At 45.5% G+C, this 17,316-nt stretch overlaps 1 protein-coding gene across 7 annotated transcripts in view; it reads right to left on the minus strand.

The window, feature by feature from the left end:
- Positions 1-17,316, minus strand: part of CTNNA2 (catenin alpha 2) — an 810,025-nt gene that overhangs the window by 551,007 nt on the left and 241,702 nt on the right. Inside the window, exon 1 of one of the 7 annotated variants that reach the window (XM_061583444.1) lies at positions 14,016-14,071. The exons of the other annotated variants lie outside the window; for them this stretch is intronic. The gene's annotated coding sequence lies outside the window, so the exon portion shown is untranslated. Of the gene's footprint in view, positions 1-14,015; positions 14,072-17,316 lie in introns of those variants that run through there. 7 annotated transcript variants of the gene reach the window in all.

Raw genomic sequence — 17,316 nt, forward strand, 5'->3', positions numbered from 1 at the left:
CGAAATTGTTAAGATGGCAACCTTAAACTTCCCACAGATACTGACAATCAGTTAGTGAATGACTAATGTAATGTGTTCCAGTTCATTTACATTTGTAATTAATCAAAATCATTAAAGTCATAAATCAAAGCCTGACAATCTATTTCAGATTATGATTAATTGTTCTGAGGTTCATAGCTGCCAAAGGCAAAGTAATAGAAAATGTGCCTGTGGTAGGATGGCCAACACAGATTTTCTTTTCAGGACCACTGATAAACCACCAGTTCCAGCTCCCCTCAAGTTTCAGTAATAAGGTCTAGCTGAGATTTATGCATCTCAAAGTGCTAATCCAGGTACCAATTATAAATATTAGGGGTTCTTTCCTAAACTGTCTCAACTAGTGTCAGGCCCAGGATGTGACTCAGGAACCAGACCAACGGCTGTAGTTAATTCGTGTTTTATTAGGGTAATGTCCAAACAAAGACTGCGTTTTCTCATGAAGCAATACAGGGATACAGGTCCTGCGGCATTGGGAGAAAGTTGACAGAGCAAGGGACTTCTTCCCGCCTGTTCTTTAAGAAGGGGCCAAATGGGCGCGCAATCTTTCGCTCCTCCTTAACTGCCCCTCAGGTACTGCCCGCCTTCCCCCCTTCTCTCCTGTCTTTTCAGCTGTCTGCGTGTGCGCGGTGAGGGGGGAAGCATCACCCCCTCCTCTTCTGAAGTTTCCGATTCCAGGATGGGGGATAGGGGAGGGGCTGATGGTAAACTGCCTCCCCGCTTTTCGGCTGTGAGCAGCCCTCCCTCTTTCCCCTCTTGCTCTGAGTCTGAAAGAGGGGGAGGCGTGAGAATGTCCAGGGAGGGCTCAGGCTCCCCGTTGCTAAGCGACCTTATCACTGGCAGTTCCTCTGTTTCGTCTTCGCTCCAAAGGGGGGAAGTTCCTCCCCCTTCCCTCTGCCATCCATCCGAATACTCTTCTCCCAACTCTCCGGGATCCAGCTCCCCGGGATTGGGACCCCAGCTCTGCCTTCCGACACCATCCCCCCTCCCAGGCTGTGCCCCCCTCCCCTTGTCTGGCTTGGGACGGTGGGGAAAACGTTGATGGAAAAGTTTTACCAATTCTGGAGCATGCACATCAGCTGCATCTTCCCATGATCTGTCAGCCACCCCATAGCCTTTCCAGTGAATCAAGTACTGCAGCTTGTGGCGTCTGATCCTGGAATCTAAGATCTCCTCAACTTCAAACTCAAGCTGCTCATTTACCAGGAGTGGAGCTCCGGGAGGTTCCTCCGGCCGTAACTCACTGGGAGGGGCGGCTTTCGTTAAGAGGGATCGATGGAACACAGGATGTATTTTAAACGTGTCAGGCAGCTTCAGTCGGTACGCCACGGGATTGATTTGAGTTTCTATTTCGAAAGGACCCACCCTCTTGTCTTGTAATTTTCTACATTTGCCCGGCATCTGGAGGAAGCGGGTGGACAGCCATACCTGGTCTCCCGGTTGAAGGGGGGGCTCTCCTTCCTGTGGAGGTCAGCAACTTGCTTGTACTCCGTTTTGGCTTCGTTTAACTGCTGTTTCAGTGTCTGTTGCGCCGCTTGCAATTCCTTAAGGAAGTTCTCAGCTGCCGGTACCAGCATTCCTTCTGAGCTGCTTGGAAAGACTTTAGGATGGAATCCATAATTAGCGAAGAATGGGGTTTGTTGAGTGCTGGAGTGCAGAGAATTGTTGTAGGCGAACTCCGCAAAATGCAAATATGATACCCAGTCAGTCTGTTGATAGGACACATAACTTCATAAATATCTTTCCGAAACGGCGTTCAAGCGTTCCGTCTGCCCATCTGTCTGGGGGTGATGGGCGGAGGAGAGTTTTAATTCCGTCTGCAACTGTTTCCACATTGCTCTCCAAAATTTGGCTGTGAACTGAGTTCCTCGGTCTGAGACTACGCTGTTTGGCAATCCATGCAGCCGGTAGACTTCTTTTATGAATAACTTGGCCGTTTCTTTAGCCTCTAAGGCCCCTGCACAAGGAAGAAAGTGTGCCATTTTGGTAAGTAGATCCACCACTACTAAGATGGCTGTCATTCCTTGGGACTTGGGTAGATCAGTTATAAAATCCACGGAGAGGTCCTTCCAGGGTTTGTGTGGGACAGGCAACGGTTGTAACAGTCCTGCTGGTGTCCCTGTTTGTGTTTTTGTCCGCAGACAGACAGAGCAGGACTTTACATAACTCTCAATATCCCGACGCATTTTAGGCCACCAGAAGTCCTTGGCCACGTTCTGAATGGTCTTGTAAATCCCAAAGTGTCCCGCTGTGATGGAATCATGACACTGGCATAGGATTCTGAGCCTTAATTCCCCTTCTGGCACATATCTGGCGGTTTTGAACCATAACAGTCCATTTCTCCAGTGAAAGGTTACTTCTGAGTCTTGACCTTGTCCCGTCTCCTGCTGATATTTTAGCATGTCTGCATCTTCTTGTTGTGCCTTTTTGAGTTCCTCTTCCCATGAAGGCTGGCATACTCCCAACGTTAATTTCTCTGGCGGGATTACGTACTGAGGCTGGTCCTCGGATTCACTTTCTTTGTATTGTGGCTGTCTGGATAAGGCATCCGCTCTCTGGTTTTTGGCTTGGGCATGGTAAGTAATCTGGAAGTTAAACCTAGTGAAGAACTGGGACCATCTTATCTGTCTCTGGTTCAGCTTTCTGGCGGTTTGGAGGCTTTCAAGATTCTTGTGGTCGGAGCGCACTTCAATTCGATGAGAGGTCCCCTCTAGGTATTGTCTCCAGTTTTCAAAAGAGTCCTTGATGGTCAGCAGCTCCTTCTCCCAAACTGTGTAGTTCTTCTCTGCAGGCTTTAACTTCCGAGAGAAGTACGCACAGGGGTGCAGCTCCTTCCCTTCTTGGTCTAATTGTAGCAGGACCCCCCCCGATGTCAAAATCTGAAGCATCTGCTTCCACTACGAAAGGGCGGTTCGGATCAGCAAAGCGCAGAATGGGCTCAGTAGCAAACCTTCTCTTCAGCTCCTCAAAGGCCTCGGTGGCGTTCTCTGTCCATTGAAACTTCTTCTTCCCCCTTAAACAGTCAGTCAGAGGAGCTGTTAATTTGGAAAACCCTGGAATGAACTTTCTGTAATAATTGGCAAACCCCAAAAACCGTTGTACATCCTTTTTGGTGACAGGTTGGCCCCAGTCCAATATGCAGCTTACTTTCCCTGGGTCCATCTCCACGCCTTCCACTGAGATTCGATATCCAAGGAAGTCTAGAGACTTGAGGTCAAACCCACATTTCTCTAATTTAGCATACAGGTGATTTTCTCTCAGTCTCTTCAACACCGTCTTCACATGCTGGTTGTGGTCTTCCTGGTTCTTTGAGAACACCAGGATATCATCTAAGTAACAGATTACATACGTGTCCAACAAGTCTCTAAACACGTCGTTCATGAATTTTTGAAAAATTCCTGGACTTCCACAAAGCCCGAACGGCATGACCAGGTATTCATACTGTCCGTAAGCGGACAAGAATCCTGTTTTCCATTCATCTCCCTCCTTCATTCTGATCAGATTGTACGCTCCTCTCAAATCCAACTTCGTGAAGATTTTTGCAGAGCGCAGTCGGTCCAGCAACTCTGAGATCAGGGGCAGCGGGTAGCTGTTGGGGATGGTGATCTGGTTCAATGCGTGATAGTCGTTACAGGGTCTGAGTCCCCCCCCTTCTTTTTCACAAACAATAGTGGCGCTCCAGCAGGGGATTGTGAGGGGCGTATGAATCCTCGCCTCAGGTTTTTATCCAGGAATTCCTTCAGGGCCTCCCTCTCATTCTCTGTGAGAGAGTAGATTCTCCCTGATGGGATGCTGGCTCCTGGCACTAGGTCAATCGCACAGTCGTAAGGGCGGTGGGGGGGTAAAGTCTCTGCCTCTTTTTCATCAAACACATCTTTGAATTCTTCATACTTTGGCGGCAGGGTCACTTGCTCGATCTCTTGCACTGCCCCCGCTAAGGTGTTCTTGATTCCTTCAGGTTGACAGTTCTCCTGGCAATACTGTGAGGTGAACCACACCACCGCCTCCTTCCAACTTATTTTGGGTTCATGCTTTGCTAGCCAGGGCATTCCCAGAATCACCTCAAAGTTCGAGAGATCTGACACGTATAGCGAAATGAACTCTTCGTGCCCAGGGATTTGAAGTTTCACTTCCTCCGTGGCTTGTGTCACCCCTCCTGACTTCAGGGGTCTCCCATTGATAGTCTCCACAGCTAGGGGAGCGTCCAGTTTCCACCGGGAAATTCCATGACGCTTGACTAACTTTGCATCAATAAAATTTGTGGAGGCTCCACTGTCAATTAAGGCAGTGGAATTAAACACCACTCCTCTGGAAGTTGTAATCCGAATAGGCAAGACCAACACCCCCTTTGAGGGAGGTTGGATCGTTGGGGGGCCTTTATACAACGCTGCCCCCAGTCCACCGGCCTGCACGTGGACTGGGTGTTCTAGTTTCCTGACGGCTCGGCTTTCCCCCCTTTCAGTCCACAGTCTCTGGCCACATGGCCCGGCTTTGAACAATAAAAGCATAAACGTTCCCGGCGTCGTCTTTCCTTTTCTTCTTCCGACAGTCTTGGCCTAGCCCCTCCCTGTCCCTCAGTTGCATTACCTGCCATCCCTGTAGTGGGAAGGGTCTTGTTGCGGGATGCCGAGGCTGAGTATCTCGGGACCTCCTGCTTCCTTTCCAGGCGCCTTCCTTCCATCCGGTGATCTATCTGTAGGCATAGCCGGATGAGCCCTGGTAGGTCAGCGGGGGGGGAGGTCCTGGCCAACTCATCCAGGATTTCAGCATTTAATCCACTCCGGTACATAAACATCAGGGCGGCGTCATTGTAACCAGTTTCCTGGGACAGAATTTTAAAAGCGTTAGTGTACTCGGAAACAGTCCCTTTAGCTTGCTTCAGAGCGCCTAGTTGCCACGCTACTGTTTCAGCCCTTTGCGGGTCTTGAAACATCTCGGTCATCTCCTGTATAAATCCTCTGTACCTTCCTAAGACAGTATCCTTTCTCACGAGATACGGAGTCACCCATTTTGCAGCTTCTCCCTCCAGGAGGCTAATCACGAAAGCTACTTTAGCCCCATCGTCTGGAAATTCCGTGTGCCTGACATCCAGATATAACTCACATTGAGCCACGAAGGTTGCCAACTGATCACTTTGTCCCGCGTATTTTGGGGGCAATCCAATGGGAACCTTTACTACGGCAGCTGGAGGGGCTGTTCGTATCTGGTCTATCGTGGCCTTCAAGGTTTGATTATCCGTCTTCAGCGCCTTGACTGCTGCTAGCAGGGCTTGAACATCCGTCTGCAAATCAGCTACCTTAGTCCTCAAGAGTTCCACTTCTTCCGTCTCAGAAGTGGGGTTCGTCCCCCCCGCTGCTCCCTTTGACATCTTGTCCCAGTCAAGTGAAGAGAGCGTTGAGGGTGATTTAGGTGGCTCTGTCAAGCTGTCAGGCCCAGGATGTGACTCAGGAACAAGACCAACGGCTGTAGTTAATTCGTGTTTTATTAGGGTAATGTCCAAACAAAGACTGCGTTTTCTCATGAAGCAATACAGGGATACAGGTCCTGCGGCATTGGGAGAAAGTTGACAGAGCAAGGGACTTCTTCCCGCCTGTTCTTTAAGAAGGGGCCAAACGGGCGCGCAATCTTTCGCTCCTCCTTAACTGCCCCTCAGGTACTGCCCGCCTTCCCCCCTTCTCTCCTGTCTTTTCAGCTGTCTGCGTGTGCGCGGTGAGGGGGGAAGCATCACCCCCTCCTCTTCTGAAGTTTCCGATTCCAGGATGGGGGATAGGGGAGGGGCTGATGGTAAACTGCCTCCCCGCTTTTCGGCTGTGAGCAGCCCTCCCTCTTTCCCCTCTTGCTCTGAGTCTGAAAGAGGGGGAGGCGTGAGAATGTCCAGGGAGGGCTCAGGCTCCCCGTTGCTAAGCGACCTTATCACTGGCAGTTCCTCTGTTTCGTCTTTGCTCCAAAGGGGGGAAGTTCCTCCCCCTTCCCTCTGCCATCCATCCAAATACTCTTCTCCCAACTCTCCGGGATCCAGCTCCCCAGGATTGGGACCCCAGCTCTGCCTTCCGACAACTAGATTCTGAGCCAGATTTTCCAGTTTATCTAGTCCAGCAGAGCTCAGAAAAGTTACCTTTTTGAACTACAACTCCCATCAGCCCCAGCCAGCATGGCCACTGGATTGGGCTGATGGAAGTTGTAGTTCAAAAAAGAAACTTTTCCAAGTTCTGCAGCATCCTGTTTCTCAGTGGCCAACCAGATGCCCCTGGAAACTCCACAAGTGGGTTACAATGGCCCTAGCCCTTTCCCTGCAATTATTTCCCAACAACTGGTACTCTGAGGCATGGTGCTTTGGATCCTGGGGGGAATATATAGCAATCATGACTCATAGCAATTATTATCATGTTTCCTGTCTATACATGCATACTGCTATGCACACACACCCAACACACACACACTGAGATCTTCACATGTACCCAAGGAACAGGCATCGAGAGTTATGGTGCACAACAGCAAGGCATGTTGTTCCCAGGAGAGAAAATGAGCTATGAGAGAACAAATCAGAATGTAGAGTGAATCAAGGGGTGGTTTAGTATAAAAGTAAACAGAAAATTTGGATTGGAATGGCAATTATTTGGCTAAGTCTATAGAGGGAGTAAGAGATGGGGAGGGTCAAGACAGACAGAAGAGTGTGTAACTTATAAAGGAAGGTTGGAAAGGGGGGAACCTATGCTAGTTAACAATATGGGAGGCAAAGACACCAGACATGCAGGGAGCTATATCAGGTTAAAGAAAAAAGCTATGTACGAATGCAACACTTTGACAGAAGCAGCACTGGTAAATTGCTTAGAGAGTTAGAGCAGGAAGAAGTTCAGAGCACTTAGGGCAAAGAGGAAAAGGATGCTGACAGAGCTAGTCAGAATTTCCCTTTTCTATCATGGGTAGCAAGGGCAAGCGAGTATGAGTGGGATGCAAAAAAGGGATTCCATTTACATACTTTTGGAAATGGGCCTCTAGCCTTAATGGGCACTAATGCATTTATGGTATCATCTGGCAGGTGGGTTGTGCAGTGCTTTCCATCTTGAGATCCTCCAAAGCCAATCAATGTGTGCCCTGAGACTTGATAAGATTGGAAACAGTAGAGAATGGGGCATTTGCAAATTCCAGATATTCAAGGTTTGCCGAAACAAGGGTGGGAACCATTCCCATTGCTCATGTTAAAAGAGGACAGATGCAGTATGCTTTCTGTTTTCTTCCCCTTTGTCCTGCGCTAGATTACTTTTCAAGGCAAAATAGAAACCTTTACATTCAAGGGGCTTTGAAAACACTCAAAATGGCAGGAAATGTGCTTCCTCAACAACAACACTGATAGCCTTATCCTCCATAGACTTAAAACTTTTGGAAGCAAAGGTTCTGCTGTAATGATGCTATATTGGTTTTCTTTCTTAAATTAATGGGCTATGTTCAACTGAGTCCAACACAGTAGGACTATTGAAATGAAGGAACCTATATTAGCTATGCCTATTAACTTCAATGGGTCAACTTGGAGTAGGACTAGCATTGAATACAACCCAGTATTTTTTTATTTACATTTTTTTAAAATCTACATACATTTTCAAATATTTAGATTAGAGAGACAGAGAGACAGAGACAGAGAGACTTGTCAAAAACAATAAAATAATTAAAACCTATACATATATGCCCATTTTGAATAAATAGCAATGGAGCTGAAGGAGAAGAATGGTAACTAATTAGGAAAAGAACAAAATATGAAAAATCTTGTGTTGGTTTTCAAAGGGCTACTGATAAGTTATGTCCCTGTTACAAGTTTAGGCCACTTAACAACTGAAAACTGGGAGCTTGTTTTTCAGTCAGGCAAACAGGAAGGCAAGGAAAGAGACAAAAGGGGAAACAAAAGGTGAGAAGATGTTTGCATGTGTCAACTGACAAGGAATCAAGAGAGTATCAAATCACAGCAGCTGCTGGTTTGGAGCAATATTGCTGTAATCAAAACACTTGGAGAAATATTTCTAAGGTGCGTCTCTCCAGGATTAACCACCAGCCTAAATGACTTCTCATATTCTCCCTTGTCAAGCAATTCAGCCAGGGACAAGAGATGAAGGTAATGAGAGCAGTTCCCATAGGACTGTTTGGAACTATTTTCAGTTTATGGAGGGTAAGGCCATCAAGGGCTATATGACCTCCAGTATCAGAGGCAGTATTGCTCCAAATGCTAGATGCTGGGGAACACAAGTGGGAGAGTGCTACTGCCCTCAAGCTCTGCTTGTTGGCTTCCTGTAGGCATCTTGTTGGCCAATGGGGGAGGGGGGATGAATGTTGGGCAACAGGAACCTTTTTGGTCAGTCTAGCAGAACCCCTCTTACATTTAATGAGCAATTCTAGCTGGCAGAGGTGATCCAAGATATTTTCACCTGAAGTAGAAAAATCCAAAAGGTTATCTCCCTATTAAAGGGGAGGGGGGGTTCTAGTGATTAAATAATGTAGAATATGACACTCTTCAGGGGTGGTCAAAATCCTCTCTCTCATTCCAAAAATCTGATTCTAATGATTGTGTTGCATAAAACAGATTCTGCCCTACTGAACAGACAATACACCTATCCTTTCTCAAGTCCTGACCATCTTCTCCAAAAAAAAAAAAAAATCTGCTGAACTAAATCACTTTTCAGAAATCTGTTCAACTAAAACATTGTTCACACAACAACTGTGCAAGCAATGAAGAACCTGAGAGCTCCCTCACTCCCAGGGAGCAAGAGTAGCTGATGTCTCTAGCTCTGCTACCAATAAACTTCTCATATGTTGCCCTCTAATCTCAGACAGAAGTGAAATCAAAGGATGCAAGTCAACTACTTATAAGGCAGAGAGAGCATCCGGCTTTCACCCATCTCTCATCTGAGAACAAGACTGTTTGCTTTTCTCTATCGCATTCCTCCGATATCATATATAGCATGCCACCAAATGGTCTAAACAGATTATGGGGGGTATACCTCTGAATCTGTCAAACGCACACAAGAATCTCACCAGCCAATTTTAAGACAGTTTATTAAGAACAAGGTTTACGAGAGGAAGGGGGGGAGGCAGAACAGCGCATAAAAGAAATGAACATTTTACATCTATCTACACATAGGTTTATGATCTCCATGTTGGAAGTGGGGCAAGCGCAACTCCTGTTTAGGTTCTTTTGTTTGTATTCCAGAAGGAAGACAGAGTTAGGGTCCTCCAGCTGCCTAGCCTTGCCAACTTTTACCTGTGCTCTTCCCTACCTAACTTCCTTCCGTTGTAAACTGATATGCTCATGGAAGCTGACCTGCCCCTCCTTCCTTTGTCTTCTTCTTTGACTGTCCAAGGGGAGAGGAGATATCTCTGTCTTTGCTCTCTCTCCTGAGCAATGAGGGCAATACCCAAGCCTGGGCATTGCACCTCCAACTTAAGTTAGCTAGAACTAGGTATGTCTTTTCTATCTACCATGTATTTCTATAAATAAACTAGCTTTTCTTATTTTACCAAGTCTTAAGTCTCAGTGATCTAAATGCAGGGTAAAAGCCTGCTTCTTAGGTCAATACACACACACTGGCACACGGAGCTCAGAACACTGAGTTAATCGGCATATGCGTAACACCCCCCATGAGGAATGTGCAATTCTGGATGATCAGGTGGATGAGGAAGGACACAGAAGCTGAAAATGAAGTCTGACAGCAGACTGTTGTTTGTTTCGTTTGCTTGCTTTGTAACAGGCAATACAGAACCTGAAGCAAGAATGAAGGCTTGTAGTTTTGTGTTGTTTTTTCAAACATACTGTATGTGGCATCTAGGGTACTGCATTCTGTAGCACTGACAAATCTGCAGGTAATATACTGCTTGATGTAGTCTTTTGCTGGTCATCATATTTCTGAAGATGACAGTTTCTTCACGATAACAACAGGTGCTGCAATGATTAGATCTGCAACACACTGAGACCCAGGAATCACAATTGGTTTAATTCAGCTGTCACAAATAATTAGCACAGATTAGGAGGAAGCCAGAAAGCGATAGAACTTTTGGTGGCTTTGCACCCTTTCCAGAAATCACAAGTCACTGATTATAAAACACACACACACAACATATGGGGGAGGGGATTTGAGCAACCACTTGCCAGGCATTTCAATTCAAAACAGTCCCACAATTTCAGATTTATAAACATCTCCACTAGAGAAACAAATCTCTTCATGGCCTCTATTTGGAAGAATGAATATCTATATCTATATCACATGTTCCCTTTCAATGTCAGATTAGTGATGGGTAAAACCATCCTACCTCATTTCTTAATTAATCTGGACTGGGTTGGGCCCCCAGGTACTCACAGCAGCATTCATAGAAACATAGAATTGTAGAGTTGGAAGGGGCCTATAAGGCCATCAAGTCCAACCCCCTGCTCAATGCAGGAATCCAAGCTAAAGTATACCTAACAGGTGGCTGTCCAGCTGCCTGCTGAACACCTCCAGTGTTGGAGAGTCACCACCTCCCTAGGTAATTGGTTCCATTGTCATATCGCTCTAACATTTGCCCTTTTTGTAGCCACATTGCACTGCTGACTCATATTCAGCTTATGATCAACAATTTCAAGATTCTTCTCACACGTAGCTTTTAGCATCCCTTCCTAACCTCAGCTCATTCTCAGCTTTAGCCTTCCTGATGCCATCCCTGCAATTCTGTGTTACATATCTGTACTCTTCCTTTGTGGTCTGGCTTTTCGTCTACTTCCTATCTGCATTCTTTGTTGTTTTCCAGTCATCTCTAAGGTTTTTGCAAAGCTACATTGGCTTCTTCTGTTCTTCCACCTTTTTTCCTTGTTGGAATTGTTTGCAATTGTGCTTTTAGAAATTCCTTTTGTAGAAACCCTCACCCATCTTGGACTCCTTTTCTCATCAGAGTTGCTTGCCATGGAACATTACTTATCATTGTTCTGAGTTTATTAAAATCAGTTTTTGTGAAGTCCAGGGTATGTGTGGCTACATTCAGCTTTTGCTTTAAGATCAAGAACTAAAGTATAACATGGTCATTTCCCCCCAGAGTTCCTGTAACTGCCACTTCATCCACTAAGTCATCTCTATTGGTTAGAATCAAGTTAAGGATAGCTGATCCCCTAGTTCCTTCCTCCACTTTCTGTTGGAGAAAGTTATCTATAACACGAGTCAGGAATTTCTTGGATGGGCCACGTTTGGCAGAATTTGTCTCCCAACAGATATCGAAGTACTTGAAGTCCTCCATTATTACTACATCATTCCTTGGAATCCTCCCTATGGCTCCACCCGACCACATACAACCTGGATAAAAATTACCATCATAGGAAATTAGTATTACCACTACTACTATCATTATCACCATCAACTTTTGTACCAGCAACATTAAAAAAAATCATGGTAATGAACAGTATAAAATTAACAATAAAATTACATCCATCGGTAGATCAGCGTAATACATCAACATAGCTCAATCACCCTTCAGGGAAAGACTGCATAAACAAATGAGTTTTAGGCAGGCACCTAAATGCCAATTCTGTAAATGTCTGCCTTATGTTCATTGGGAGTACATTCCAAAAGGCAGGTGTCACTACACCAAAGGCCTTGGGCTTAGCAGACATAAAATTAACCTCAGAGTCTTATGGCACTCCAGAGTAAACTGACCAGGGGAATACATGGGAAGGTGTTCCTGGAGGTAACCTGGTCCCAAGTTGCCCAGGACCTTATGTGCCATTAGCAGGACCTTAAACATGCCCCAGTAGCACATTGGCAGCCAATGTAAATCTTTCAGCACAGGTGTTATCCACTATTGATAAGGCACCTGTTGTACCTTCCGATCTACCCACCACCACCACCACCACCTTGCCAGTAACAGCAGATGAGGGGCAGGACATTATTCGTACATCCCAAGTACACCTTTATGTATAACAAAGATCCTGTTTCCCCATCCCTTCCTATACCCACTAGGCTTCCAGGCAAGCCTCACCACCACCACCAGTGCCACTTTTTGTACTTTCCCTACGGCCACAGCTATGGGCTAGCTTCCTTCACTGGCTACTGTCACTCACAGGTACTTTTCACTGTCACCATTTGATATTGTTGCGTGCCTCCCCAATCTCCGAGCGGTGAGATTTCCGGGGTCCCTGCACTCATCCAGGCTTTGGTTTCCTTTGGGAAGGTCAGCGGAGACTGCAGTATCTTTATGAAATATGGTTTGTTTATATACACACATTCCAACCTGAGCTTAGGATGGAGGGGTTCAAGGCATCAGCAGTCCAATATCCAGTTTTTCCATCAGTGTTACAGGAGGCATCCTATAGCCATGATGCAGAGAGCCAGCCTCTCTGCCTGCCACCAGTTCCCAGCAATTCTTGGACACAACTAAAAACACAAGCCTCTCCTAGCTGCCAGGAGAGGGAGAGGCTCTCCTGAAGAGTTTCAATGACAAAAGGGTCTTCCTGGCCCATTCACCAGTTGCTGGGCAACTGATAGACCCATTATCCTACCTGGCCACTCTATTAGCTTAACAAAAGAGACTCATCTGACCAGCAGAGCGAGTTCCTCATTCCAAGGCACAGGATTCCAAATCAGAGGCTGGAAGGGGACTCACAGGGATCATCCATTCCAACCCGCAAATTCATAACACTATCTTATACCACACTCTTGTTTATGTTTTGCCACCTATATGCCTCTTAGTAGCCAGCAAGAACCAGGTGTGATTTTGAAAACCAGTTTATTTAAAGAACAGATTTTACTTCAGGAAGAATACTTTTGGTTCAGGGACTTGAGCAAGTGGTTTCAGTTATACGTTCCTTTCTTATATATATATATAGTTCATACAATCCTTCACTCAGATACCAATATCAGTATCAGCTGGCCTCCCTAATCCCACTACAATCCAACTCGCACCCACATTCCCCCTCCAGATCCCTATCTTTTCAAGAAGCATTCCATCTCTCTTCAAACATCCATCCCTATCTGTCAGTCAATTGACAAACCTTCCAAACATCATCAACCATTTACACAGCAGCATGGAACATCACAGCACCCCCTTCAACAGCTTGGCAGTAGCATTCTGAAATGGCTGCAGGTTTCACATCAACCTTAAGGGAAGTTCCACATAGAGCACATAGCAGTAATTTAATCTGGAAGTTACCAATGCCTGGGCTACCATAGCCAAGCTATCTCAATACAGGAAAAGCCTTAGCTGTCACATCAGCCAGAACTGGTGGAAGCCACTCATAGTCAGCCTCCAGCGCCAAAGGTGGATCAAGGAGCACACCCAAGCTGCTCTTTCAAAGGGAGTGCAACCTCCATCCAGAACAGGCAATTTACCTACTTCCCGGACCTGGGAACCACTCACCCACAGAGTCTCTGTTTTGCCAAGATTCAAGCTCAGTTTATTGGCCCTCATCCAGCCCACCACTGCACCCAGGCACCGGTTGTTCCTGCACTGTCCCACCTGATTCAGATGTTATGAGAAAACATGGTTCCTATAATTTACATGAAGCCAGACCATTGGTCTATCCAGCTCAGTATTTTCTGTCTACACTGACTGGAAGCAACTCTCTAAGTCTTGGGCAGGATCACCTGGTGATGCCAGGGACTGAACCTGACACCTTCTGGATCCATAGCACTGAGCTATGACCCATCCCCACACAAGCACTCTGCCTTGCTGTTGAGAACTCTGAAGGCTGCCTCCATTAGGAAGAGAATGGTGGAGGGAATGGAAATAAATCACAGGCTTCCTTTCACTATCCACTGTAGCTTGCTTTCAATAAGGTAAGGGGGGAAGCAGAGGAATATTAGCTAATGAGAGATAAACAACTGACCGTGGCAGTCCCTCCTCCGTGCACACATGTGTGTGTGTGTGAGAGAGAGAAAGAGAGAGACAGACACTGACTATGTGTGTGTGTGAGAGAGAGAGATTTGTCCTGTGTTTTCTGAATTGTCAGTTATTGCATATAACAAGGTTCTTACTAGGTGTGAGGGGATGGCAGGATTGATTCTTGGAATGCCACTGTGCACAAGGCCTCTATTCTTGCTGTGGAGTTCCTGGGACATCTTCCCCTTTCTCCTGTAAGATGAAGAAACATGGGGGGGGAGCACTTAGGAGTCTCAGGAATGTCATAGCTGAAATTGGGGCAACTTCCAGAGCCAACATGGATAAGACTCTGTAGATCGACGGTAGCCAATGTGATGCTATGCAGATGTTGTGGACTACAACTCCCAACATCCCTGACCATTGCCCATAATGGCTGGGTCTGATGGGAATTGTGCAAAAAAACGTAAAAACCCTGTAGGACTCCAAAGTGGCTATCCCTGCTCTACAGAATGGCTTGATTTGAAATGAATCTAGAGATAGAATAATTATAATCCAGCATGCAACCTTAATCTCTCTTTCAAAGCTCTATCACAGCAATAGCACCACCACCTTCCTATGAATTCTTTCCATTCCTCCACCTTACGGCCTTGTGTTACATGTGGAGGAAGTAGACAAAATGTTAATTAAAGCTATCGGGTGAATGGTCCCACAGGCCTTTGCCAGAAAGGGTCCGACTTCCCTAGCACATCTTGCCCATAGCATGCACATGAAAACATTTGTCTTCAATTGTGAAGCACAATAATCACCAGAAAGTTAATAGACAGAGCAGTTCATGAATTTAATTTTTTACTCTTCATTTACAGAAGGCATCCTTCCATGCACTGGCCACTAGATGTCTCTATCCCACAACAGATAAATACAACCGGTACTGCTGAAGTCTCAACTTCTCAACGGCAAGTTAGTCTAAGAGAGAGGATGGGAGTGTTTTAAAAAACAAAAAACAAGTTATAAGTCACACACAGCATCTATTTTCAGTGGTTTGGTTTCTAATGGAGCAGCCCCCTCCCCTCCCCCTCCAGCTTGAGGATTTCACTACAGCAATCAAGAGGCAAGGGCTGTTTAATCCTTACCTGTTTGCATTTTTCCACAAAAAATGCCCTCCAGACACTATCCCCCCCCCAGCAAAAAAAGGGGGGTTCTGACAAGGAAAATGGCTGGGAGCAAAAAGGTTTAAGTGGTTTTTGTTTGTTTACCATTCAGTAACTAATTCCCTGCATTTATCTGTTTATTTATCCCTTTTTTCATCCTCTGCTAACAATAGCAGCACACAGGTCAGTCAGACTGAACAAACAGCAAACAAATGGACTGCCTTCAAGTCGATCCCAACTTATGGTGACCCTATGAATAGGGTTTTCATGGTATGCAGTATTCAGAGGGGGTTTACCATTGCCTTCATCTGAGGCAGAGAGGCAGTAACTGGCCCAAGGTCACCCAGGGAGCTTCATGGCTGTGTGGAGATTCAAACCCTGGTCTCTCAGGTCATAGTCCAACACTCTAACCGCTACACCACACTGGCTCTGAAAAGGGGGGGGGAATCCTTTCCGTGAGCTAAAAAAGGGAACCTAGCCAGCAAGACCACAGGTCACAAAGAGGCCTACATTACTGAGGCATTTTCTCCTGTTTGTGACTGTATTTTCCAAGAATGATTTACCAAAATTTTCCTTCCTGCTGCTGCTGTGATTATAGTGAGAAAAATCAACTCATTTGAAATGTGGTGCTGGAGGAGAGCTTTGCGCATACCATGGACTGCAAAAAAGACAAATAATTGGGTGTTAGAACAAATTAAACCAGAACTGTCACTAGAAGCTAAAATGATGAAACTGAGGTCATACTTTGAACACATCATGAGAAGACAGGATTCACTAGAAAAGATAATAATGCTGGGAAAAACAAAAGGGACTAGAAAAAGAGGAAGGCCAAACAAGAGATGGATTGATTCCATAAAGAAGCCACAGACCTGAACTTATGAGATCTGAACAGGGAGGTTCACAACAGATGCTGTTGGAGGTTGATGACTAATAGGGTCGCCATACGTCGTAGTCGACTTGAAGGCACTTAACAACAACAGAATGCATTTATTTACACACAGGGTATATTTTCACTGTTCCAAATATATGGCGGAGGTCTGCACTGTAAAAGGATCCAGGAGAAAGGCTGCTTCTTCTGCATTGCCACAGCTTTACCTTCAGATTCACACCTGCTGCTCGTTTCTGTATCCATTTCTTTGCCATCAGCACCCGCATTGTTGAAAACAGTTGCTGTTATTATGCTGGTACCTCTGTTACCGAGTAAGGCTGCAATCCAATTCATATCTACTCAGAAGTAAGCTCCATTGAGTTCAATGGAACTTACTCCCAGGTACGTATGTATCGGATTGCAGACTAGAGATGGGGACAAATTTCGGTATTTTTGGATTTGTTACCGAATTCTGTCAAGAATCCATAAATCTTCAGATCGGGTTTGACTAAAGCTTGTGACTGTCAGCAACACCGGCTTTAAAAATAAATAAATCCAAGGCTAATTTGACATTGTATTAAGACAGTGCTGCTATTGCCATTAACATCTTTGGTCAGCACTGCAGTAACCTGAGGCAAGAGACAGAATTGACAGGAGATGATCTGACTAATTTAAATTTAAATGGAAAACTCAAGAGACCATCCATAAAATGGGGGGTGGATGTTGCAGACAGGCACCACAAGCCAGTTGCAAAAAACAAAATACGGACCGGAACCACAGAGCAAACCCCATGCCTATTGCAGACTAATTCTAGAATCACATATGCAAAGAAGTTCCCATGATTTTGTTCCCCCCCCTGTATATTCCATGGTTTTCTACCTTAGTTTGTATTTTTCAGTACAAACACATTAGATCTGTTCATCAGTTATGCCAGAGGTTATTTGATATCCAGCAGTCTGCCAGTCAGTGGGTGGAAATTTGCATCCATGTGACATCTCCCTGCACAGAGATGCCATCTAGTTGACCAGCCTGCCAGCTCAGTTATCTATTTTAATCCTTGTCTCAGTGATAAGAGTTCATGTTGCGATATCTCTTTTCTTCAATCTTTCAAACTAAATGAGGTAGAATAGGTAAATGGAACTTCCAGCCTCAGAAGCAGTGTATCTCTGAATACTAGAGTCTGGGGACAAACAACAGAGAAGGCTGTTGCTTTCTTGCCTTGCTTACTTTTTATAGGCATCAGGACGGTCACTGTTAGAATCAGGATTCTGAATTACGTGAACAAAAATAAAAGGCAGATTTCATGGGGTTCAAGAACAGGAACGTTCTGCAGTTCGCTAGTAATGTGCAATGTCATAGAATCACAGAATAGTAGAATTAGAAGGGGCCAATAAGGCCTTGGAGTTCAACCCCTTGCTCAATTCTGAGTCCAACTAAAAG

Source organism: Rhineura floridana, chromosome 9 (assembly GCF_030035675.1).
Source record: "Rhineura floridana isolate rRhiFlo1 chromosome 9, rRhiFlo1.hap2, whole genome shotgun sequence".
In the NCBI taxonomy this organism is placed as follows: domain Eukaryota; kingdom Metazoa; phylum Chordata; class Lepidosauria; order Squamata; family Rhineuridae; genus Rhineura; species Rhineura floridana.